The sequence below is a fragment of the Callorhinus ursinus genome, unplaced genomic scaffold, assembly GCF_003265705.2.
Source record: "Callorhinus ursinus isolate GAN/ISIS: 27379988/994484 unplaced genomic scaffold, GSC_fseal_2.0 scaffold1, whole genome shotgun sequence".
Taxonomy (NCBI): domain Eukaryota; kingdom Metazoa; phylum Chordata; class Mammalia; order Carnivora; family Otariidae; genus Callorhinus; species Callorhinus ursinus.
The window spans coordinates 88,458,849-88,486,117 of record NW_027397063.1 but is presented as its reverse complement, the minus strand read 5'-3'; the positions used below and the strand labels follow the sequence as shown (position 1 = coordinate 88,486,117).

The 27,269-nt window shown below is 33.5% G+C and overlaps 1 long non-coding RNA gene across 1 annotated transcript in view; it reads right to left on the bottom strand.

Moving 5' to 3' along the window:
• Positions 1–8,778: 8,778 nt before the first annotated feature.
• Positions 8,779–27,269, bottom strand: part of LOC141370235 (uncharacterized) — a 32,184-nt gene continuing 13,693 nt past the window's right edge. Inside the window, exon 3 of the long non-coding RNA XR_012374123.1 lies at positions 8,779–8,836. This is a non-coding gene — a long non-coding RNA (uncharacterized lncRNA). The remainder of the gene's footprint in view (positions 8,837–27,269) is intronic.

Genomic DNA, 27,269 nt, shown 5'->3' with positions numbered 1-27,269 from the left:
CAATCTTGGTGTGTGACTTTTCGCTATCTTCAGATGCATCCATACAGTTTAGGTAAATTTAGTAGTTCATTACTTGTATTGCTGTATAGTATTTAATTCAATTTCATGACTGTGTCACAATTTGTTTACTCATTCAACTATTGGTGGCCATGTGGGTTGTTTACAATTTTCATCTATTTTATGTATAACTGTTATTAACAACCACACACATGTCTTTGTGTAGAGTGATGTCCTCATTTGCCTTGGACAGGAGCCTAGAAATAGAATATTGGGCATTTGGACTACTAATATAAAATTGAGGCAATCCATTTCTAATGCAGACATATTTCAGATGGCAGAAATTTAGATCCCAACATTATGGAATGCATAAATTGAAAAAATACCACTGCAACGTTAGGTAATTATTTATTGTCAGCTGGTATGAGACTTCCTGACCCCAAAAATCTATGGCAACAGAGGACACAAAAAGTCAAGTCTAGTTAAATATTGGTAAAGAGATGAATTTTTAATAAAGAGAAGGTAAATGCTGTCATTTTCTAAAAAGAAATGTGATTATATTCTTGTTTTAAGAAAATTTTAATAGGTCCTGTGGTTATAACAAATACATTTCTCAATTAATATTCTGAAAGTGATAATGAGAAGATCAAAGTTCTGACTATAGCACAGAATACATGGACTTATGGATAATTCTAGACACAAACACCAAGAGTGACAATATGTTTTAGTTATAAATAAATAAGTATAAAATATGTTCAAAACCATAATTTTGAGCATACCTTATATGCAATTTCAATGAATAATACAAATAAATATTTATGTTTTTAAATGTCCTGTATATGCCGAGACTGATTCTATATCAGTGGATTTTATATTTTCTTAATAATTACTATAGAATTTAACAACACTAATCTGATTTTTTACACATTACCTCACGTTTATCTAGATTTCACATGTTTTCATTGTTTCCAAATTTTTTACTTAGACAAGCAAAATGAGTGAGCTAATAATTTGACAAATTTAACTGGTACTTATTTTATTTTTCTGCTATCTGTATGGCCAGACACTAATAAAATAATAGTTGTTATGCCATAGTGAACAACATGAGATTTTAATATAACCTGAAAATAATTTTCATTTCTATAAAAAAGAAAAGCTTCATCCAAAATATACAAGAACTCTTAAAATTCACCAATAAGAAAACACACAACACAATTAAAAAATAGACCAGATATCAGATATCTTGCCAAAGAAGATATACAGATGGTACATGGGTAAAAGAAAAGATGCTCCATTTATCACTGGAAAAATGCAAATTAAAACAGCAATAAGATATGACTATACACCTATTCGAATGGCCAAAATCCAAAACACTGACAACACCAAATGCTTGGGAGGATGTGGAGGAAAGGAACTCTCATTAATTGCAGGTGAGAATGCAAAATGGCACAGGTTCTTTGGAAGACACATTGGCAGTTTCTTATAAAACTAAACAGGCTCTTAACATGCAATCCAGTCATTGCCCTACTTGGTATTTACCCAAAGGAATTGGAAATGCATGTTCACATAAAAACCTGCACACAGATGTTTATAGCAGCTTTATTCATAATTGCTAAAACTTGGAAGCAACCAAGATGTTGTTCAGTATGTGAACAGATAAATAAAATGTTACATCCAGACTATGTAATACTATTCAGTGCCAAAAATAAATGAGCTACTGAGTCATGGAGAGACATAGAGGAAACCTAAATGCATATTACCAAACGAAAGACAATCTGAAAAGATTATAAACTGCACAGTTTGAAGTATATGATGGTCTCAGAAAGGCAAAAGTATGGAACAGTAAAAAGATACATGGTTGTCAGGGGTTAGCAGGGAGGGAGGAATGAATACGTAGACCACAGAGTATTTTTAAGGCAGTGAAACAACTCTGTATGATATTATAATGGTGGGTACATATCATTATGAATTTGTCAAAATCCATAGAATGTACAACAAATTGAACCCTAAAGTAAACTATGGACTTTGGATGATAAGGATATGTCAGTGTAAGTTAATCAACTGTAACAAATGTAGCACTCTGGTGAGGGATATTGATAATGCTAGCGAGGCTATGTGACTCAAAGATAAGCTGAAAAAAAATGATAACCTGAAGAAATATATTACTAGGTTAAAGCATTATAATAGACATTAATAAAGTAAATGAAATATCAGAGAATAAGAATTGAATTATTGAAATGGAAAAAAGTGCTCATTATTATATTGAGTGAAAAAATAAATATTAAAGCACTTGGAAAAATAATAGTAGATAAGGAAAACAAAGACTTTCCAAAGTATGGATAGTAAGTGACCCTGTAACTAAAACTAGCAGATTGAGTAATGCATTGATATATAATTTTAAAAATTCTAGAAATAGTTTGAAAAGATCCATATGTTCCAAGTAAAATGAATATAGAATAATTCATGCTAAGGCTCTATTTGTTTTTCAATTTTATTAATACAAATATTTTTTTAGTCATCCAGAAATAAATCATCTATAGTTAGTTAAGAAAACTAATTTTCATCACATTAAAAACCAGAACAAAATGTAGCAACATTGATAAAATTATCAAGGAAGTAAAGTGGAGCTGAGAGTATTATACACACCAATTTTTGTTTATTTTTAAAGGTGGTGAGCATACATTATAAAAATAAGAATTAAAAATAAAAGCACTTGAGCACTTGTTATGACAAGCACAGAGTGTTATATGTTAAGTGATGAATCACTAAATTCTACTTCTGAAACCAATATTATACTATATGTTAAATAACTAGAACTTAAGTAAAAATTTGGAAAAAAAATAAAACACCTGAGTTCTTCTTTAAAAATATTTATCAATTATGAAATCAGACACACACACAGAGAAAATACAAAAATATACAGCATTGATATTTTCCTAAAACTGACACAATATCAGACTTCATTTCAACTCTAATCCTCTGCTCAATCTCTTATTCCATCACTTCTGGAATCCAATGAGAATCCATCTGTATTTCCATATATGTATTTATATGATGGTATAGAAGGTCAGAGAAAACTGTGATCTGCTGAATATTTTTGCTTTCAGAAAAGTTTTCTACAGGATTTCTTGGAGAAGACAATATAGATTGTGTTAATAGACATTAGAAAAGCATAAACAAAGAAGATGTCAGGATCAGGTTGGTCACATCTGACTTAAGAGACCAGACAAGGACTAGTGAAAGAACTTACTTCAGTAGACCTAGAACCATATACGGAGTATATATGGGGGATGGAAGGAATCAGGAAAGAGAAAGTACTACTAAAAGGCAAAAAAAAAAAAAAAAAAAAAAAACATTATAAAAGAAGAAAAGCCAGGGATTCTAGGTAAATTAAAAATATTAAGTCATATAATTGAATTTTAGAGGAAAACAAATATCAGATGGCACATTAAAAAAAACGAAAAACCAAAATGATTTCTAAGACTAAAATTCTAAGTGTGATGGAAGATGGAAAGATAATTTTACAGGAATAAGGCCTTTGTATAATGTGGCTTCTTCAAGAAAAAAAAAACAATTTTATGAGCTGGAAGATGGTGAATTTTTAAAATGTTATCTTGCTTAGGGAATTCATGACTCTGATGTTAGTATAACTAATGACACTGAAAAACTTCTGATTTAAGAAGGAAAGGATTAAGCTCTAGAGTTAAATTAATAGTCATCCAGAGAGTCTTTTACTAATTTGGAGTTTAAAAGTCAAACTTTAAACCTCTGAATAAACCTTGTTTTCTTTATTTGGAGCTAAATTAATTTAGGTGTTAATTTCACAAATGTGTAATTTAGTATTCAGAAGTTGTACGAGGCATGAAATAAATACACCCTGGTTACTGTTAATTTAATTAAAACCACGTAATGATAAATATCAGGTATTCCCCAAAGAGGTGTCTCCTCTATTGGAGATAACAGCAGGTTGTCTCAACTCGAAAATTATCTGATTAAGAGTTAAGGACCTTTTCAATTACTCATTAATATTTTTCACTAAGATGATAACTTTTATCATATATTAAGACAATATAATCACTTATTTTTCCATGAATACACTATTTCTTGTCTTATATAACATAAAAAGTTATTTATTTTTTCAATAAAGGGGATTAAGAGTACACTTATCCTGATGAACACTGAGAAATGTATAGAATTGCTGAGTCATTATATTGTACACCTGAAACTAATATAACATTGTATGTTAATTATACTTGAATAAAAATAATAACTACATAATACAATTTAAAAAAATGCTTTGGACCCTCATACTCTCCCTTCAAACACTGTGTTCCAATGCCGTTTCAGTATTTCTGATGTTAGGGATCAAATCTTAGCACCATCTAATTTCACTTTTATCAAGGAACATACAACTTCCGCTGAACTGATATGAGGAACTTGGAGTGATAACTAGGAATAGAGGTAGCAGAACCCATATGAGGGCACACAGAAAATCCTGTGTCCTCAAATTTAAGAGTAAAAGAGTAAGAGTTAGTGAGAGAGACAGAGACAGAGACAGAGGTGGGGGGAGATTTAAAGAATTAAGCATATGGGATCAGTTCATTCATTTATTCAATAAAGACTTGTTTTGTCATAAGGATTGTGCCTATAAATACATATCTATGTATATTTTTCTTTCTTAATAAAACAAAGCTTTTGCTGTTAAAAAAAGTTATTAAAAAAAACATGATTGAGTCACATTAGATTGCTATGATATTAACATATTGACATTTGCTTTTTTATCTTTTGGACACACTTTCTTCTGAGTATTTTGATTAAGAAAAGTTAAAATGGTAGGACTATCTCAACCAATAAATGTAAGGTTCTTTCTACATATTTTTAAAAATTTTCTGCTTAATTCAATTTAATTAACATATAGTGTATTATTAGTTTCAGAGGTAGAATTTAGTGATTCATCAGTTGCCTATAACACCCAGTGATCATTACTTCAAGTGACCTGCTTGATGCACATCACCCAATAACTCCGGCCCCCCCACCTCACCTCAAGCAACCCTCAAATTGTTTCTTATACTTAAGAGTCTCTTATTCATCTTCTTACTTTATTTTTCCTCCCCTTCTCCTATGTTCATCTGTTTTATTTCTTAAATTCCACATATGAGTGTATTCATATAATTTATTTGCCTTTCTCTGACTGACTTATTTCACTTAGCATAATACCCTCTAGTTCCATCCATGTTGTTGCAAATGGCAAGATTAAATTCTTTTTAATGGTTGAGTAATATTCGTGTGTGTGTGTGTGTGAGTGTGTGTGTGTGTGTGTGTGTGTGTGTGTGTGTTGTGTGTATCCATCTCTTCTTTATCCATTCATCGTTGATGGACATTTGGGCTTTCCATATTTTGGCTTTTGCTGGTATATTGTGGACATTGCTGGTATAAACACTGGTGTGCATGTGCCCCATCAAATCACTATTTTTATCTTTTGGATAAATACTTACTAGTGCAATTGCTGGGTCATAGGGTAGTTCTATTTTTAACTTTTTGAGGAACTTCCATATTGTTTTCCAGAGTGGCTGTACCAGTTTGCATTCCCACCAACAGTGTAAGAGGGCTCCCCTTTCTCTGCATCCGGGTCAATATCTATAGTTTCCTGAATTGTTCATTTTAGGCATTCTGACTGGTGTGAGGTGTTATCTCACTGTGGTTTTGAATTCTATGTCCTTGATGCCGAGTGATGTTGAGCATTTTTTCATGTGTCTGTTGGCTATTGGTACATCATCTTTGGAGAAATGTCTGTTCATGTCTTCTGCCTATTTCTTGACTGGATTTTTGGTTTTTGGGTGTTGAGTTTGATAAATTCTTTATAGATTTTGGATACTAGCCCTTTATCTGATAAGACATTTGCAAATATCTTCTCCCATTCCAGAGGTTGTCTTTCAGTTTTGTTTACTATTTCCTCGCTGTGAAAAGCTTTTTATCTTGATGAAGTCTCAATAGTTCATTTTTGCTTTTGTTTCTCTTGCCTTTGCAGACGTGTCTAGCCAGAAGTTGCTGTGACTGAGGTCAAAGAGGTTGCTGCCTGTGTTCTCCTCTGGGATTTCTGTCTCACATTTAGATCTTTCATCCATTTTGAATTTATTTTTGTGTGTGGTGTAAGAAAGTGGGTTAGCTTCATTCTTCACCATTTGTTGAAGAGACTGTCTTTTTTCCATTGAATATTCTTTTCTGCTTTGTCAAAGATTAGTTGATCATAGAGTTGGGGGTCCATTCCTGGGCTCTCTGTTCTGTTCCACTGATCTAAGTGTCTGTTTTGTGCCAATATCATACTGTCTTGATGATGACAGCTTTGTAATACAGCTCGAAGACTGGAACTGTGATGCCTCCAGCTTTGGTTTTCTTTTTCAACTTCCCTTTGGCCATTTGGGATCTTTTCTGGATTGTTTGTTCCAGCTCTATGAAAAAGGCTGATGGTATTTTGATAGGGATTGCCTTGAATGTGTAGATTGCTTTGAGTAGCATAGACATTTTAACAATATTTTTTCATCCAATCCATGAGCATGGAATGTTTTTCCATTTCTTTGTGTCTTCCTCAATTTCTTTCATAAGTGTTCTATAGTTTTCAGAGTGCAGATCCTTTACCTCTTTGGTTTTGTTTATTCCCAGATAGCTTATGGTTTTTGGTAAAGTTGTAAATGGGATCAATTCCTTCACTTCTCTTTTTTCTATCTCATTGTTAGGATGTAGAAATGCAACTAACTTCTGTGCATTGATTTTATATCCTGCAACTGTGCTGAATTCCCGTATGCATTCTAGAAATTTTTGTGTGGTGTCTTCTGGGTTTTCTAAATAGAGTATCATCCTGTCTGTGAAGAGTGAGACTTCTTTGCAGATTTGGACGCCTTTTATTTCCTTTTGTTGTCTGATTGCTGAGGCTAGGACTTCCAGTGCTAGTGGTGAGAGTGGACATCCCTCTTGTGTTCCTGACCTTATGGGGAAAGCTCTCAGTTTTTCCCCATTGAGGATGATAGTCACTGTGGGGTTTTCATATATGGCTTTTATGATATTGAGGTGTGTTCCTTCTATCCCTACATTGTGCACAGTTTTAATCAACAAAGAATGCTGTATTTGTCAAATGCTTTTTCTTCATCTATTGAGAGGATCATATGGATCTTGTCCTTTCTTTTATTAATGTAGCATATCACATTGATTGATTTGCAGATGTTTAACCACCCTTGCGGCGCAGAAATAAATCCCACTTGGTCATGGTGAATAACCCTTTTAACGTACTGTTGGATCCTATTAGGTAGTATCTTGGTGAGAATTTGTGCATCCATGTTCAACAGGGATATTTGTCTGTAATTCTCCTCTTTGGTGGGGTGTTTCTCTGTTTTTGGGATCAAGGTAATGCTGGCCTCATAGTTTTCCATAGAAAAAAAGTTTTCCTTTTTCTTTCCTTCCTTTTCTATTTTTTGAAACTGTTTCAAAAGAATAGGTATGTTTTTACATCCAGAATTTTCATTGTACTCAAAGCAACAATACATTAAAATTTGGGTTCATTTTTAATAAGGCCACCCCAAAAATATGAGTTATATTATTATGCCTTAGTTTGATGATTCACACAAAACATTTTATTATTTCTCTTCACATTGGATTCGTTTCACTTTATTTTAAATTTTGTGAATTAAGTAACATATGCACATGTTAAAAAAAATAAACAGCACAAAAGAATGTATAGTAAAAAGATATTTCTCATCCCAGCTCTGTTTCCTAGGATCATGACGCCTAGTTACCAGTTTCTATTTTGTTTGCTTGATTACAAGAGGTAACCGGCAATCCAAACACACTCCACTCTACCATTTTTTTTTTTAGTACATCATGGAAATATTTCCATATTAGTATTTGCAGGTCTGCTTCATTTTTCAAAAACTAAATAGCATTGCACTGTGTGGACGTACTATAATTTATATAGCCAGTTTCCTAGAAATAAAGATTTTCAAAATTCTGCATTATGGTGATACTGTATTTCAACACTAGCTATGTACACACCATGGAATACTCATGATCCTACTAATAATATCCTCGTATGATTTTTGTAAAATATACATTTCAAACTACTTTTATTTTTCAGTGAAGTAAATTATATAATTCTTGTGTCAATAAATACACACTCTCCCTGACCTACCTGAGTAGTTCAATTACGATCACAAATCTATAGCAAAGTCTGGAGAGATTATCTCTAATCTGATAACTCCAAACATAATGTATTTTGTGGCATTTTACAGAAATGCTGAGTTGAGCAAAATAACATATTTCAATGCCTTTCTTGACTGTTGTTTCTCCTCTAAATCAAACCAGGAAATAATCGAATGATTATTTTTTCAGTCCCCTTAAAACTGTTATACAACCAGTACCATTCTAAATGCACTGGAAAGAAGCTAATTCATTAATGTAATGCTTTGTATAAAGGCTTAATTTTTACCAAGAACCTTGCTAGAGAAATAACACTATTTATGATTGGCTATTGTGCACGTCATAAATACTGTAGGGGAGGTAATAAATTTTGAGCTTTCTTCTTCAAGGGTTATTTTTCTGAGTATAATAAATTTCCATAAAAATAATATAGAAAAGGAACCTGAGGAGACAGATAAAGCAAATCACCCAAATTTACCTAATATCATCTATAATCTCCCAATCCCACTGGATTTCTATTTTTATCTACATTTACTTATAAAAAATTCATATTCAGAGATACCTTTTTCTCCAATGCCACATCTAGTACCAAAGAAAATATTCAAATTCACATCTGCCTGTCTGTGATATTCAGGAAGAGCTTTAATGTCTCCTATAAAGATAAAAGAGAAATCACAGTATGACACAGCTAAATACAAACTAGCAAAGATTTCTGTTGCCAGGGTTCACACTTTACTTTTCTTCTATAAGCTTATAAATTCAAAATTTATTTTATCAGAAAAATAATAAATCATGAAGTGCATCTCCTTGCTGGAATGCAACTATTATCAAATTCAACATCATAATGTGTCATAATCAGATATAAAATAGTATAATGTGATAGAATTAATAAAAATAATAATTACTGTTCTTTGGTAAAAATCCTCTTATTTATCTACCTTGGTTCGTGTGTGCATTTTCTGGAGTGCTCTGTTACTGATGCGTTATCTTTTCTCTTTCTTTCAAGTCCTCTCTGTTCTTAAACTTACCATTATCATCTTATCTAACAAAATATAGTTAAATCTATCAAAGTGTGCCCCTTTACATTCATGAAGTAAGGTTTAGTGTCCAAAAAAATGTTCTCCCCATAATTTCAATTTGAGACTACAGGTGAAATCCAGGAATGTATCATATGCCCAAGTTTCTCAATATCATGATTTTTAATTTTTCCAGTGAGTCTATTGTCTTCTAACGTGCCTTATTTAGGCCTTCTTTAATTTTTTGTTCTTATCAGACCCTTTACCCAACTGGAGAATTCAGGTCAATTTAACACACAATTTATGCTCAAATTTCTTTACAGAAACTGTCAGAGGAATCAGATCACACTGAGCCAGCTTGACTTTGAGCTAACAAATCTGCTTTACCTTTTACTTTTAAACATTATAATGTACTTGGCATAGATTAAATGTTTTTGCATGGTATTTCAATTTTGCTTCAGTAAAATAGCTATATAAGAAATGAAAAATCCAGAGTTTGTAGTATGTGCCTACATGGACTTATATAAAGGAATGTGCATTTATGAATTGCCTATCATTAGTGAAAGTAGGCATATTTTGTCCTTCACTACCCAAGATTATCCAGGGTTTCAAACTATTTAGTAAAAGCTTTGAAATTGAATTCAAATAATTTCTCTTTTAAAATTAAATCACTATACAATTAAATCACTAATGAAAGAGAGCAGATGGATATTTGCATATAATTTTAATAAAAAATGGATTCCAAATTTCTACAATAGATTGAGTACAAAAATAAAAAAGACAGGGGCAACTGGGTGGCTCAGTCAGTTGAGTGTCTGACTTTTGATTTCAGCTCAGGTTATTATCTCAGGGTAATGAGATCCAGCCCTACATCGAGGTCCATGCCACACTGCGTGTGGAGCCTGCTTGGGATTCTCTCTTTCCCTCTCCCTTTGCCCCTACCCCCTGCTCATGCTTGCTCTCTCTCTCCAAAAAAAATTAAAATTAAAAATGCACATAATTTAACATAATAAGTGGCATATATGATTTTTTTAATTACTATTAAGTACCCCAAATTCCAGTATATTCTACTTGGCAGAAGTATAAAAATCTTGCTCAAAAATCAGCATGCCATAAAACAAGCTAATATTGCAATCCATGTAATTTTTAAATGAACCAGAATAATATTTAAATTGACAATAAGTTTATAGTCACTGCTTAAATTTGTGAACTGTCAGGTACCTGGTGGCTCCATTGGTTAAGCATCTGCCTTTTGTCCTGGGACCAAGTCCTGCATTGGGCTCCTGACTCAGCAGGGAGTCTACTTCTCCCTCTGCCCCTCACCCCACTCATGCTCTCTGTCTCAAATAAATAAGTAAAACCCTTAAAAAAAATAAATTTGTGAACTGTCTAGAATGATAATTATACATAAAACCCAATTAAGTTTTATTTATATTTTAAAATTTAAATGATTGAGTGATAACAGGAACCCCCCAAAATTTATAATAAAGTTGGAAAGTCAAATGAGCACAAAATATCCAGCAGCTGTAGAGTATTAAAAAAACATACAAATAAACAAGCAAATAAACCAATGAATTTCCTTAACTCTATTCAAAGATCTCAAATGTGACATATCCAAAAAACTGTAAGATATTATTTGTTAGAAACTAAAAGATACAGTAAAGAAACTAAGAAAGGGAAATGTATTACCTGCAATCCTTATTAATATTTGACAAGGGAGCCAAGAATACTCAACGGGAAAAGGACAATCTGCAATAAATGGTGATAGGAAACTGGACAACCACCTAGAGAAAAATTAAGTTGGAACCATATCTTACACCATGCACAAAAATTAACTTGAAATGGATTAAAGACTTAAACATAAGACCTGAAACCACAAAACCCCTAGAAGAACACAGGAACAAAGCCACAAGAAAGAAGGAAACCCTGCCATTTGTGACAACATGGATGGACAATGAGGCCATTCTGCTAAGTGAAATAATTTTGACAAAGACAAATACTGCACATCACCTCTATGTGGAATCTAAAAAAGCCAAACTCATATAAACAGAGAGAAGAACCATTGCTACCAACGCTAGCAGGTGGGAGAAATGGGGAGATGTTGGTTAAAGAATACAAACTTCCAGTTAGAAGATGAGTAAACTCTGGGAATCTAATGAACAGCATTATGATAATAGCTAATAAAACTGTATTATACACTTGAAAGTTGCTAAGAGAATATAACTTAAATGTTCTCACCACAGAAAAAAAAAGAAATGGTAAGTATGGTATGTGAGGGAGGTGTTAGATAACACTAGGGTAGGAATTGTATGCAACATGTAAGTGTATCAAATCAACACAATGTACACCTTAAATTTACACAATGTTATATGTCAATTATATCTCAATAAAGATGGGAAAAAAGAAACATTATTATAAAGGAATTAAGCATCCAAAATTAAGAATATAGAAAGAAGCAATGAAATAAAAACTCCAATATAATTTAATAAAAACAAATAAATGCCAGGCTTATTTCATAAAAATAATTTGCAATTCCCCTTTGTCTTCAGAAACAGTTAAAAGGTCGTTAGAATTATCTATTATTAAAGGCACTGTACTATTATCTAAAACTGCTTATTCAAGTCCTATGTTCCTTAAGTAAGGAGGGTATTTTTGACAACTTTACTTCTTCTATGATAATTTTCTGCTTAGATTTCTACCCTAATAGGATTAGTTCTTGTAATATCCATTTATCCTAGGAAAATCAGACATGACATTTATATTCCCAAAATTATGCACAAAGGACTCACGAGTCTTTGAAATAACTCTTTGGCAGGTAATTTCTCCATTATCATTTTTTGTTTATGAATTTGTTCTTTCTCTACTTTTTTTCTTGATTCAGTAGTTTGATTTATTTTGCAGTTTTTATGAAGATCTGACTCTTGAATTTAAAAGGCCTACAAATTTTTTTTCTATTTCCAAATTCATTGATTTAAATCATTACCAAATCATAACACAATAACAATAGTCAAAATTCACTGGGGGTTGACTGTCAGTCAAGTACAGTCCTATTATTCTGCTCAGTAGGTATTCTTAAGTCAGTTTCATGGTAAGTATAAGTAAGCTTAGGAAACAAGAAAAATATGCTATGCCACATGTTTAGAATACAATACAGGTAGGATTTGAACATCTTCAACTTTCAAATATTGAATGCCTTTAGATTCAAAATCTACCTATTCTATACAACTTTACCATCCAAACTCTTTAAGACACATTTGTCTACTGAGCAATCAAACCTAAATTTAACTAAATACATTAAAACAAATGAAAAAGTCAGCAGTTAATTTGTTGTTTGATTTTAGATATCTTCATTAATAGACCTGATTAGCTATACACTAATTTATTTAATAATTCAGCCACCTCTCTGCCAAAGTGAATCAGCAAACAAATGTAGAATTGATTTCATATAGCCTTATTCTCTTAATTTATTATCTTACAAATCCTTCAACTATACTTGTCAGAAAGAATTATTATCCTCATCACATAAATGTGGGCTTTGAAGATCATAAAGGGTTATGACTTTCTTAAAACTGAACTTAAGAATCCCAATTCAGAGTACACTGCTTATTCCACTCAAGTATATTTCCCCAGGGCTGGTCAGAAAATGAAAAAGAATAAAGGTTAGCAATATAGCAACTGTCAATAGTTTCTTACTTTTTCAACCAAACTTTTAAGACAGAGAGAGTGTGGGATGAGTAGGAAGGAGGAGAAAAAGAGAGGAGGTTTATATACACTTCTTATTTAATAGTTTTTTCTTAGACTTAAAATTTCACCTTCATTTATTTTATTAGGTGAATGAAATGTTAATGCAGATTTAAAAGTCAGAACTGTTTTTTTTTTCAAGTATACTTAGTGAAGTGTCACCCCCAGTGCATTTTCTCCTGTTTCCATTCCTCCATCCTTTGTGCTATTCTCCCACCCATATCCTATAGATAACCATTCTCATCTGTTTCTGGCTTAAGTTTCATTTTTTTTTAATTTTGTGCAATGGGGTACATATATTCTTGTTTTTCTTTCTTTTTCCATGAAAGGTAATGTGTAATAAATAATTCTTTGCACTTTGCTTTTATCACTTAGCAATACATATTCTAAAACTCACTCTACATCACTCGATATATCTTTCCTATTTTAGTCTGTTTGATGGGTAATAGTCTGTTCAACCATTCCCCTTTGTATAGACATATAGTGGTTTCCAGTTTTTGCAATTACAAACAATGCTGCAGTAAATACACTCGTCAATATGTTTTCGTTTTGTTGAGGTTTGCTCCTAGAAGTGGGATTGCTAGGTTGACTGGGAGATTTGTTAAATATTTTAAATTCTCTTCCAGATGAATGGTACCAGTATGAATTCTCACCACTAGTATATGAGTGCCTATTGCCTCACACATACACTGAGAGAATGTGTTGTCATACTCTTAATTTTCATCTGACATTTCAGTAATCTGTTAAGAAACTTATCTCAGTAGTTTTAGGATTTTGTGGTTTTTTTCCGTCTCTCTGTTGAAAGTCCATATCTGTTAATGCATACTGTCCACTTTTTTCCTTTAGAGACTTTAAACACATTAATCCATTATTTTATATTCACTCTCTGAGAGTTTCAGCATCTGGGTGATCTAGGAGTCTGGTTCTGTTTATTTCTATTTCTTTACTATGGAGGGTTTTTTTTTCCTTTTTTTGTTGAAATGTTGAAATGTTGGACATTGTGTGTAGAACAGTAAGATTCAGATTAAAAAAATCTATATCCATGCCTATATCTATCTGTGTCAGGAAATATGCATTCTTCTGCTGCTAGGATTTTGTTGAATATTTGATAGGGGTTAAGTTAATCAGTTGAGATTTAAGCTGTTTTCAGATTTTGCTCGCTAAAGTTATCCTTAGTGCACAACTGACTCCAAATTCCTCCAGCATCATTTTGTCCCTACAAAAGGATTAGGTTACTGGAGGGATTTTTGTAATGTTCCTGTTTTGCCCTCAAATTTAGATTTTCCCTACTAGCCAAAACCTCAGAGAGTGCCTCTCTCTGAACTCGTGCCCCACTCCCATTGGTAGATTGCTTTTTATTGGTACTCAAAGCTTGCTAAGGTGGTATGGAGAGTGGTAAGGTGAAGGGGCATATATATAAACTTCATTTTAGTATTAAACTTTGGTACTTATTCCCTCAATTTTTATTTATTTTAATAGGTAAATTAAGCCCATCCATGTTTATTGATATAACCAATGTAGTTGCTCTCAATTCTGCTAAAACATTTTATAATTATTATATTTCTTATGTAAAATGTATTATGTTTTACTTTTTTATCTGTTTTTGTCAAGTAGGGATGTTTATAGTTTTCTTCCAATGATTTCCTTTGGATTTATACCTTTTGAATTATAGTAAACTTATTTTCTTAGTTAAACCTTACATTTTAACTTGTTCTATCTTTAACTGAATTCTTTAATTTATAACTTATTCTTTCCAAATTCACAATAGCTATTAATTATTGGCATTTGGGAATGAAAATCAGAATTCTCAGGAATCTCCAAATCATTAATTATTCTTTATTTTATAACACTTTATTTACATTTCTCACAATTAAAAATATTAAGTTTAGTAGCATTTACATGGAACTGAGTACTAGGAAATTATTAGACACTGATAAATGCTGTATTATTATTGATATTGAAACAATATCACATTGGATACCCTAGCAAGATTAACAGGATTGCCTTAAGGACAATTTTGCATCCAGAAGTTGTTATTTTTGAAATAACACTCATAGGATTTGTATAAAGTATACTCTATCTGCACATTTATTTGTTCAAAGATTTTATTTATTTGAGAGAGAGAGAGATAGCACAGAGTGAGAGAGAGAGAGAGCACAAGCAGGGGGAGGGGCAGAGGGAGAAGCAGACTCCCCATTGAGCAGAGAGCCAACATGGGGCTCAATCCCAGGGTGCTGGGATCATAACCTGAGCGAAGGCAGATGCTTAACTGACTGAGCCACCCAGGTGCCCCTATTTGCACATTTATTAATATTCATCTTATTTGCAGGAATGACTGATCATTAGTAACAAACAGGTCACAAAAAATTGTAACTATTACAAGGAATTTCTTGGATGTAACTGGTTACTATTACCATATTTTTAGAGTACCTGGGTGGCTCAGTTGTTTAAGCATCTGATTCTTGGTTTCAGCTCAGGTTGTGATCTCAGGGTTCTGAGATAGAGCCCTGTGTTGGGCTCTGCCCTGGGCATAGAGCCTGCTTAAGATTCTCTTTCTCCCTTTCCCTCTGCCCCTCCCCACCCCCCCTCAAAAATAAATAAATTAATTAATTAATTAAAATATTTTTAAATATAAAATGCAGATTTTTAACTCTAATTTCTAAATTCATATTTTCTTTCTGATTCATAATAAATATAATTATATAGTATATTTTGGACAAAGGTCCACAGAAAGAAAAACAACAGCAGCTTAATGGCAGGAAATAAATTAAACTGTCATGACAAAATCCATCCTGCTTACAAGCCCTTTTGAAGACTTCTGATCCTTCACTTATGAATTCCAGGGATTCATTGTAAAATAGTTAAAATTAAGTTGCCTGAGATCCTTTTTGAACAGAGTTAGGTTAGTGAATAAATTCTTACTAAATTAAATTTATTACATAGTTGTCCTCAAGGTAAATATACCTTGGTGACCCCTACTTTTTGTTTAAAAAATCCTACCTTTTATTTAATGGTATTTTAGGTATATTGTTTTATTTCTATGGTATATATGTTATTATTTTGATGGAATTTTATATCATAATTTATCCATAATGAACCTCAGCTTAAATCTTACACCTTATACAAAAGTTAACTCTATATGGGAAAAAAAGAGTATTAAATATAAAAATATAAAGCATTCAGAAGTAAAAATAAAAGAAAATCTTTCAGACCTAGGGTTTGGTAAAGAATTCTTACGTATCATGCCAAGAGCACAATCTATACAAGAAAAAAAATGGATAAATTGGACTTCATTAAAATTAAAAATCTTTTCTCTGCCAAAGACTTTGTTAAGAAAATGGAAAGATGAGCTGTAGACTGCAAAATATTTAAAAACCATGTATCTGACATAGTTATTTATATCCAGAAAAAAATCACTGAAAAGAATATACAGATGGCAAATGTGCATAGAAAAAGATGTTCAGCATCACTAGCCATAAGAGAAACATACATTAAGACCATGATGGACTATCTCTACATACATATTAGAATGAATAAATTTTTTTAAAGTAATGATAAAACAAAATGCTGGCAAGGATGCAGCAAAATGGACTCTCATAGGTTGCTTTTGGGAATAGAAAATGGAACAGATACTCTGGGAAACGGTTTGGCAGTTTCTTATAAACCTAACTATGTAACCATCACATAGCCTGGTCATCCACTTCTGGGCTTTAGTACCACAGAAATGAAAACTTATATCTTTTGGTTACTTGTTACTATGTTAACAGAATAATTCCTTTTCCTACAAAGGGAAAACTTTTTGTGTTCAAACACGTGTCTTTTGAGAAACTTAAAAGCCATATTATAGGTATTTCCATTTGTTTGCTCGTACCCTATTTTGGAATGTGTTGTGTTTTTCAAAGGTGTTGACCAAATCTGAGCCAAAAAGAAAAAGATATGAATAGAAAAATAGTTTCTAAAACACAGGTCAAATAATTTAAATTATTATATAAAGGATGGAAGAGAATATATTCACCCAAACATCTATACATTTAATTGTGGTGGAAACTTTCCTGAACATATATAGAGATAGATTATGGAGCTTATAATGTCTGTATTATACAACTATAACTAATGTGTATTGACAGATTCATGACAAAATTATAGGAATGAAAAAATGAAGACACAAAAAACCTAATTGCCTAGTTGGGTTTTGTTGTTTACAAACCTTGTTAGGTATTACGGGTAGGGAGACACAAAAGAGGTAAGAAAATGGTTGCTATGATTTAGGAGCTTCCTGATTAATTGTGCAAACAGATGTAACACAACAACAAAAGAAGAGAAAATAAGATGTTAGGGAACATAATTAAATGTTAATCTTTGAGTACTGTTTTGTAAATTGCATTACTGACCCTGACTATTTGCCAAGAATTGGAATAACATTAGAACTATGAGCTGGGTTCACTTTTTACACCGTCATAAGCCCAGAGAGCTCATTACAGATACAAACCTTCCAAGTACTTTGTCAATATGGTATGGAAGCAGAGAGTGAGTCAGGAAAGAAGGATGAGGTTGGAGAATATCACCATCACTCCTGCTAGAAGATGAGTTCCACTAAGCGGAGAACTATGTCTTATTTGTCTTTAGGATGATTAAAATAAAGTAGGAGAGATAAATATTTACAGAAATTACTATTTTTCAGGTATGATAGAGAATTTAAATAAAATGTGATTTTCGAAAGAATAAGACTCATTCCAACCGCAGAAAAGGCTTCATATTTGAACTAACTGTTGAAGATTGACTAAAGAATAGATGAGAGAATAATTTTTCGAGATAAAGATATATCATAACAAAAGGCACCAACGTAGATAAACCTATGGCACATTTGGAGGTCTAGTACAGTGTAGGACACTGTGAGAACTGTGGCTGCAAGTGGAGGTTAAGTTGCACAGGGACTATCAGATAGTAGAGAACCATATGTAGTACAGATTTTAAAACATAAGAGTGATATGATTAAATCTGTATTTTAGGAAAAAAATTCGGTGTTAGAATAAATGCGTGAAATGAAATAAATACAAGGAGACAAATTAAGAAGCAGTTATAGCAATAGGCCAGATTGTAGGAAGTGAGAGCAATTAGGAGAGTAGGGGAAATATAGGGGAGAGATATGGAAACTTATGTAATAATTTTATAAATGGGATGGAGTGAAATTGAGAGGACAAGGCTAAATATATGACTGTATACTTTGCAAGTAGCAGCTGTAGCTATAAGCCAGATGAATTCTGAAAGAATATAATAAACATATATAAGGCTATAAGTTTATAGCACTAGCTACTGGGAAAAAGGACCCAGGAAGGGGAGGGACAAGGATTTACTAGGAGGGAAGAGGAGGGTCATAATAAGAGTCAACAAATATTTGCTGAGCTTACTTGGCCTTATCACTGAAAACACCCATGAATGCTTTATTGTCCCTTGCCCCAAGAAGCTCCTGCTTTCATGATTAAAATTACATTAAAATCATAATAAACATGATATATGTTAAAATAGAAAAATCATTAAAGTTTCCATGGAATAAAGAAGCTGTTAATACCTGTAATGAGAGGTGGAGAAGCTAAACAATTATAGGAGGGAGTTGATATTTAAATAAATCTGCATGAAAGTTTTCAAGTTTTATTACACTTAGACTTTGTGATCATTAAACCATCATTTACATAAATTCTAATTACACAAATTTCTAGAGCTCCAGATAATGCCGTGACAATACATACATTTGTATATGAAAAGTACTAGTTTGGCTTATATTCTATATTAATTAAAAATAATTAGAAGAAAGAAAACTATATACATTATAGAAGCAATTATATATTGGGAATTTACAGACCAGATTTTGCCTCATCTTATTTATACACACTCATTAAAGCATTAGTGTATTAACTGTGGCATGTAGATGAACTTGAATGAAAACTAATGAACCAAACAAGAACCACAGGCCCAAATGAGATAAAATATTTCTTGCTTCTGTCTTGCTGACAAGCAAAAGCAAATCGCTTAATGCCTTGGAAATCCCTCTACATCCAAAAATCAATTTGCCATAGCTTCTGATAACAGATTTTTATACAATCAAACTAAGATGATTAAATTCATTTCATAAAATAATTTCTTGACTTTCATATGTAGCATAATATTCAACTTCAAATGCATGGAAAAATAAGTATCTGAGATACCTGAATTCTAAAAGCCACTTTTATGAATTCCATTGAGCAAAGAAAATTATTTTTCTTCTCATTAAATCTCCTCATTCTAATTTTAATTTCTTTGACTTGTCATAAAAAAATATAAGTATCTGAGAAGTAGCCTTAAACAAAATATGCAGTTGTGCTATATTCAGTCCTCAGACAGTAGGCTTTGATCCTACTCTGGGTATCAGGAATGCATAAAAATGATGCCGGATCATCTACTTAGTTCTAGGAAGCAGAAAGTGGCATGAAATAAAAAAGGAATTAACTAACTCACTTCCAAGCCCTGATATTTTCTCCCCAGTATCTACATCCTTTAATATGAAAAACAAAAACACAAGAGAAACAGTGTCAGCTATAACATGTGGAGCCTGTTCAAGCCCAGGATTGCTGTGTTCTGTATGCATTCCCCATTTTGAAGCAGTGACATTGGAGAGAGCAAAGGGAATCCTAAGGAAGCACAGTCCCAGTCCTGCTCACTCTTCCCTTTGGCCATGCCAACCTTAGAGTATGGTTTAAGATGTTCATAAACAATCATATATACTTAGATTTGGGAGCATGTCCACGTCATGAAGTCCTATCCTTCCTCACAAAACTCGAGAAATGTCATTAAAAAATACATGGATGCCTCCATCATTCGGGACCTAATCTTTAGCCTATTGTGAATAAAACATTTGTTCCCATATTTAACACTGTTCTGGCCCTGGGAATCCTTTTCCACATCTCCTAGATTTCTTTCTCAAAGAAAGCATTGCTTGCATCCAGATGCTGTGAGTTTGTGGTTTCTAAACCTGCTGTCATCAAAATCTGAACCGAATGGTGGATTTGAGTATCTAAATAGTAGAAAAGGCAAGTTCACAAATCCTTCTCAGGATGAATACAATAGAATCCTGCAGAAAAAAAATGTATTGCTGCCTAGCAGCACAATATGTCATTTCTGCTTTTTTTTTTCTGTATCATATAATTTGTGGCTCATCTTCGATAATTTGACAAAATTTAGTCACATATTTTTCTATTTTATTGCTATGAAGTTTATTTATTTTTTGGGGGGGGGATCAAGCCAGAAGTGTGCAGATTATTTAAGAACTTACTCCCTTAATTTATGACTTCTAACAGGCATAGGGTGTGGGCCTCCAGTGTCACATTATCAGTGCTCTTTATGGAGCAAAATCCAGTATCATTTCTCAACTTCCACTTACACAGTAATTCAGTGTGACATGTGACATGACTGATCGTTCATTGTTTGTTCTCTGTCTTTTCTGGACAAGACTGCCTCCTCTCAATGTTCTCACTCTCTGGCCTCATGAGTTCAGTCTCTAAGTCACTCCCTGTCATTTCAACTCTAGTCACTGGACTGTAAATAGCTGACTTGCACTAATGACGTCCACACTTATAGCTGCAACGCTGATGCCTCCCTTGAAATTCAGACACGTGTCCCTTATCTTCCTATGTATGTGTAATGGGCATCACAGGTCTAAACACAACCCTGTGTTCTATCCCTTAAACATGTGCCTCCAATAGTCCTCTCTACTTCAACAAATGAAAACTCTCTTCTACTCCAATTCAAAGTCCGTATGTTTAAGTCTCTATTTCTCTTACATTTTATGTTAAATAGATATAACTGAAACATACCGAGAACCCAAACACTTCTCACCGCATTCACCACTAAGTCCAAGCCAGCTGGGATCACTCCTCAACTGAAATGGTCTCCTCATTGGTTTCCCAGCATCCATCTCTGCCTACCTATGGTCAGTTTTTCACACAGCGAACACATTACACTGAAAGGAAAGTCTGACCAATTTACTTTGCTCAAAATTATATAGTGACTTTTGTGCATTTTCCTATTGAATTATTTTCCAGAGCAAAAACATGCAATTTTCTCTATAAAACCATTAGCATTTTTTTTACATTTTTTCACAAAAATACCTTATTTTACTTATTTTTTAAATTTTATTTTGCATTTCAATTCCAGTATAGTTAATGTACAGCATTATATTAGTTTCATGTGTACAACACGGTGATTCAACAATTCTGCACATTACTCAGTGCTCATCATAAGTGTACTCTTAATCCCCTTCACCTATTCCACCCATCCTCCCCCACCGCCCCTCTGGGAACCATCTGTTTGTTCTTTGTAGTTCAGAGCCTTTTTTTTTTTTTTTGGTTTGTCTCAATTTTCTTTGTTCATTTGTTTCGTAAATTCCATATATGAATAAAATCATATGGCATTTGTCTTTCTCTGACTTAGTTCCCTTAGTATTATACTCTCTAAATCCATCCATGTTGTTGCAAATATCAAGATTTCATTTATTTTTATGGCTAAGTAACATTCCATTGTGTGTGAATGGATGGATGGATAGATAATAGATAGATGATAGACGACAGGTAGATAGATACCATGACTTCTTTATCCATTCATCTATGGCTAGACACTTGAGCTGCTTCCTGCTTCCATAATATTGCTATTGTAAATAATGTTGCAATAAATATATGGGTGCATGTATCTTTTTGAATTAGGGTTTTAGTGTTCTTTCAGTAAATACCCAGTAGCAGAATTACTGGATCATATGGTAATTTGATTTATTTTTTAAAGAACCTCGTACTGTTTTCCACTGTATCTGTACAAGTTTGCATTCCCACCAACAGTGCATGAGGGTTCCTTTTTCTCCACATTCTCATGAACAGTTATTGTTTCTTGTATTTCTCATTTTAGCTATGCTGACAGGCACGAGGTGATATGTCATTGTGGTTTTGATTTCCATTTCACAAATGATGAATGATGTTGAGCATCTTTTCATGTGTCTGTTGGTCATATGTGTGTATTCTTTAGAGAAATATCTGTTCATGTCTTCTGCCCATTTTTATTGGATTATTTGGTTTTTGTTGTTGAGTTGTATAAGTTCTTTATATATCTTGGATACTAACCCTTTCTTGCATATCATTTGCAAGTATCTTCTCCTATTCAGTAGGTTGTCTTTATGTTTGTTTGTTTGTTTTTTTAAAGATTATTTATTTATTTATTTTTGAGAGAGAGAGAGAATGAGAGAGAGAGAAAGCACATGGGGGGAGGGTCAGAGGGAGAAGCAGACTCCCTGCTGAGCAGGGAGCCTGATGCGGGACTCGATCCAGGGACTCCAGGATCATGACCTGAGCCGAAGGCAGTCGCTTAACCAACTGAGCCACCCAGGCGCCCGTCTTTATGTTTGTTGATTGTTTCCTTTGCTGTGCAGATTTTTTTGTTTTGATGTAGTCCCAATAGTTTATTTTTCTTTTGTGTCCCTTGCCTCAGGAGACATATCTAGAAAAATGTTGCTATGTCTTATGTCAGAGAAATTACTGCCTGTGCTCTCTAGGATTTTTATGGTTTCAGGTCTCAAATTTAGGTCCTTATTCCATTTTGACTTTATTTTTGTGTATGGGGTAAGAAAGTGGTCCAGTTTCATTCTTTTACATGTAGCTGTCTAGTTTTCACAACACCATTTGTTGAAGAGACTGTCTTTTTCCCATTGCAAATTCTTGCTTCTTTGTTGAAGATTAATTAACCATATAATCATGTGTTTATTTATGGGGCCTCTATTGTATTTTATTGATCTATATAGTCTATTTTTGTACCAGGACCATACTGTTTTGATTACTACAGCTTTGTAGTATATCTTGAAATCTGGGATTGGGATATCTCCAGGTTTCTTCTTTTGCAAGGTTACTTTGGCTATTCAGGATCTTTTGTGGTTCCATACAAATTTTGGGATTATCTGTTCTAGTTCTATGAAAAAGGTTGTTGGTATTTTGATAGGGATTGCATTAAATCTGTAGATTGCTTTGAATAGTAGGAACATTTTAATAGTACTTTTCTTTCATCCATGAGTATGGGATATCTTTCAATTTGTTTGTGCCATCTTCAATTTCTTTCATCAATGTTTCATAGTTTTCAGAGTACAGGTCTTTCACCACCTTTGTGTTGCTTATTCCTAGGTATTTTATTATTTTAGGTGCAATTGTAAAAGGTATTGTTTTCTTAATTTCTGTTTCATTACTTCATTATTAGTGTATAGAAATGTAATGGATTTCTGTACATTGATTTTTTATCCTGCAACCTTACTGAATCTATTTATCAGTTCTACTAGATTTTTGGTGAAACCTTTAGGGTTTTCTATATATAGTATCATGTCATTTGCAAATAGTGAAAATTTTGCTTCTTCCTTTTCAGTTTGGATACATTTTATTTCTTTATGTTGTCTAATTGCTGTGAATGGGACTTCCACAGTGCTGAATAAGAGTGATGAGAGTGGACATCCTTGTCCTGTTCCTAACCTTAGGAGTAAAGCTCTCAGTTTTTCACCATTGAGTATGATGTTACCTGTGGGTTTTTCATACATGGCTTTTATTATATTGAGTTATGTTCCCTCTAAACCTACTTTGTTGAGGGTTTTTATCATGAATGGATGCTGTACTTTGTCAAATGCTTTTTCTACATCTATTGAAATGATATGATTTTTATTCCTTTTCTTGTTGTTGTATCACATTGATTGATTTGCAAATGTTGAACCACACTTGCATCCCAGGAATAAATCCCACTTGGTCATGGTGCATGATTTTTTTAAAGTACTGTTGCATTTGGTTAGCTAACATATATTTTTTAATTTAATTTAATTTTATTATGTTATGTTAGTTACCATAGAGTACATCATTAGTATTTGATATAGTGTTCCATGATTCATTGTTTTTGTACAACACTCAAGGCTCCATGCAATATGTGCCCTCCTTAATAGCCAGCACTGGGCTCACCCATCCCCCCCGCCCCACCCACCTAAAACCCTCAGTTTGTTTCTCAGAGTCCATAGTCTCTCATGGTTCATCTCCCCCTCTGAGATCCCCCCCTTTATTTTTCCCTTCCTTCTCCTAATGTCTTCCATGTTATTCCTTATGTCCGACAAATAAGTGAAACCATAGGATAATTGACTTTCTCTGCTTGACTTATTTCACTTAGCATAATCTCCTCCAGTCCCATCCATGTTGATGCAGAAGTTGGGTATTCATCCTTTCTGATGGCTGAGTAATATTCCATTGGATATATGGACCACATCTTCTTTATCCATTCAACTGTTGAAAGGCATCTAGGCTCTTTCCACAGTTTTGCTATTGTGGACATTGCTGCTCTGAACATTGGGGTGCATGTGGCCCTTCTTTTCACTACATCTGTGTCTTTGGGGTAAATGCCCAGTAGTGCAATTGCTGTGTCATAGGGTAGCTCTATTTTTAATTTTTTGAGGAATCTCCACACTGTTTTCCAAAGTGGCTGTACCAACCTGCATTCCCACCAAGAGTATAAGAGGGTCCCCCTTTCTCCACTAGCTCTCCAACATTTGTTGTTTCTTGCCTTGTCAATTTTTGCCATTCTAAATGGTGTAAGGTGGTATTGCAATGTGGTTTTGATTTGAATTTTCCTGATGGCTAATGATAACAAACATTTTTTCATGTGTCTGTTAACCATTTGTATGTCTTCTTTGGAGAAGTGTCTGTCCATCTTCTGCCCATTTTTTGACTTGATTATTGGTTTTTTGGTGTTGAGTTTGAAAAGTTCTTTATAGATCTTGGAAATCAGCACTTGGTCTCTAATGTCACTTGCAAATATCTTCTCCCATTCTGTGGGTTGCCTCTTTGTTTTGTTGACTGGTTCCTTTGCTGTGCAGAAACTTTTTATCTTGATGAAGTCCCAAAAGCTCATTTTCGTTTTTGTTTCCCTTGCCTTTGGAGATGTATCTTGGAAGAAGTTGCTGTGGCCAGTGTCAAAGAGGTTACTGCCTGTGTTCTTTTCTAGGATTTTGATGGATTCCTGTCTCACATTGAGGTCTTTCATCCATTTTGAGTTTATCTTTGTGTATGGTGTTAGAGAATGGTCGAGTTTCAGTCTTCTGTATATAGCTGTCCAATTTTCCCAGCATCATTTATTGAAGATACTATCTTTTTCCATTGCATATTTTTTCCTGCTTTGTCGAAGATTAGTTGACCATAGAGTTGAGAGTCCATATCTGGGCTCTCTATTCTGTTCCATTGGTCTATATGTCTGTTTTTGCACCAGTACCATGCTGTCTTGGTGATCACGGCTTTGTAATATAGCTTGAAATCAGGCAACGTGATGCCCCCAGCTTTTTTTTTTTTTCTTTTTCAACATTTCCTTGGCAATTCAGGGTCTTTTCTGATTCTATACACATTTTAGGATTGTTTGTTCCAGCACTTTGAAAAATGTCTTTGGAATTTTGATCGGGATGGCACTGAAGGTATAAATTGTCTGGACAGCATAGACATTTTAACAATGTTTATTCTTCTAATCCGTGAGCATGGAATGTTTTTCCCATCTCTTTGTGTCTTCAATTTCTTTCATGAGTGTTTTGAGGTTCCTAGAGTATAGAACCCTCACCTCTTTGGTTTGGTTTATTCCCAGGTATCTTACAGTTTTTGGTGATATTGTAAATGGAATTGGTTCTCTAATTTCTCTCTCTACAGTTGCATTGTTAGTGTATAAGAAAGCAACTGATTTCTGTACATTGATTTTGTATCCTGCCACGTTACTGAATTGCTGTATGAGTTCTAGTAATTTGGAGATGGAGTCTTTTGTGTTTTCCACATAAAGTGTCATGTCATCTGCAAAAAGAGAGAGTTTGACTTCTTCTTTGCCAATTTGAATACTTTTATTTCTTTTTGTTGTCTGATTGCTGTTGCCATGACTTCTAGTACTATGTTGAACAATAGTGGCAAGAGTGGGCATCCTTGATGTGTTCCTGATCTTAAGGGAAAGGCTCTCAGCTTTTCCCCTTGAGGATGATATTCACTGTGGGTTTTTCATAGATGGATTTTATGAACTTGAGGAATGTTCCCACTATCCCTATTCTCTGAAGAGTTTTAATCAGGAAAGGATGATGTATTTTGTCAAATGCTTTTTCTGCATCAATTGTGAGGACCATATGGTTCTTCTCTCTCCTTTTATTAATGTGTTCTATCACACTGATTGATTTGTGAATGCTGAACCACACTTGTATCCCGGGGATAAATCCCACTTGGTCATGGTGGATGATCCTTTTAATGTATTGTTGGATTCTATTAGCTAGGATTTTGTTGAGAATTTTGGAATCCATATTAATCAAGGATATCAGTCTAAAATTCTCCTTTTTGATGGGGTCTTTGCCTGATTTGGGGATTAAGGTAATGCTGGCCTCATAGAATGAGTCTGAAAGCTTTCCTTCTGCTTCTGTTTTTTGAAACAGCTTCAGTAGGATAGGTATTATTTCTTCTTTAAATGTTTGGTAGAATTCCCTAAGGAATCCATCAGGCCCCAGACTCTTGTTTTTTGGGAGGTTTGGATTGTTTTTTGGGAGGTTTTGATCACTGCTTCAATCTCATTACTGGTTATTGGCCTATTCAGATTGTCAATTTCTTCCTGTTTCAGTCTTGGTAGTTTATAGGTTTCCAGGACAGCATCCATTTCTTCCAGGTTGCTTAATCTATTGGCATATAGTTTTTGATACTAATTTCTAAAAATTGTTTCTATTTCCTTGGTGTTAGTCATGATCTCTCCCCTTTCATTCATGATTTTATTAATTTGGGTCCTTTCTCTTTTCTTTTGGATAAGTCTGGCCAGTGGTTTATCAATCTTATTATTTCTTTCAAAGAACCAGCTTCTAGTTTCGTTGATCTGATCTACTGTGTTTCTGGTTTCTAATTCATTGATCTCTGCTCTAAACTTAATTCTTTCTCTTCTAATGCATGGCTTAGGCATTGTGTGTTGCTTTTTTCCCCAGTTCATTAAGATGTAAAGTTAGTTGGTGGATTTGGGATTTTTCTATTTTTTTGAGTGAGGCTTGAATGGCTATGTATTTCCCCCTTAGGACCGCCTTTGCAGTATCCCATAGGTTTTGGACTGATGTGTTTTCGTTCTCATTGGTTTCCATGAATTGTTTAAGTTCTTTTTTGATTTCCTGGTTGACCCAAACATTCTTTAGCAGATTGATCTTTAGCTTCCAAGTATTTGAATTTCTTCCAAATTTTTTCTTATGATTGAGGTCCAGCTTTAAAGCATTATGGTCTGAGAATATGCAGGGAATAATTTCAATCTTTT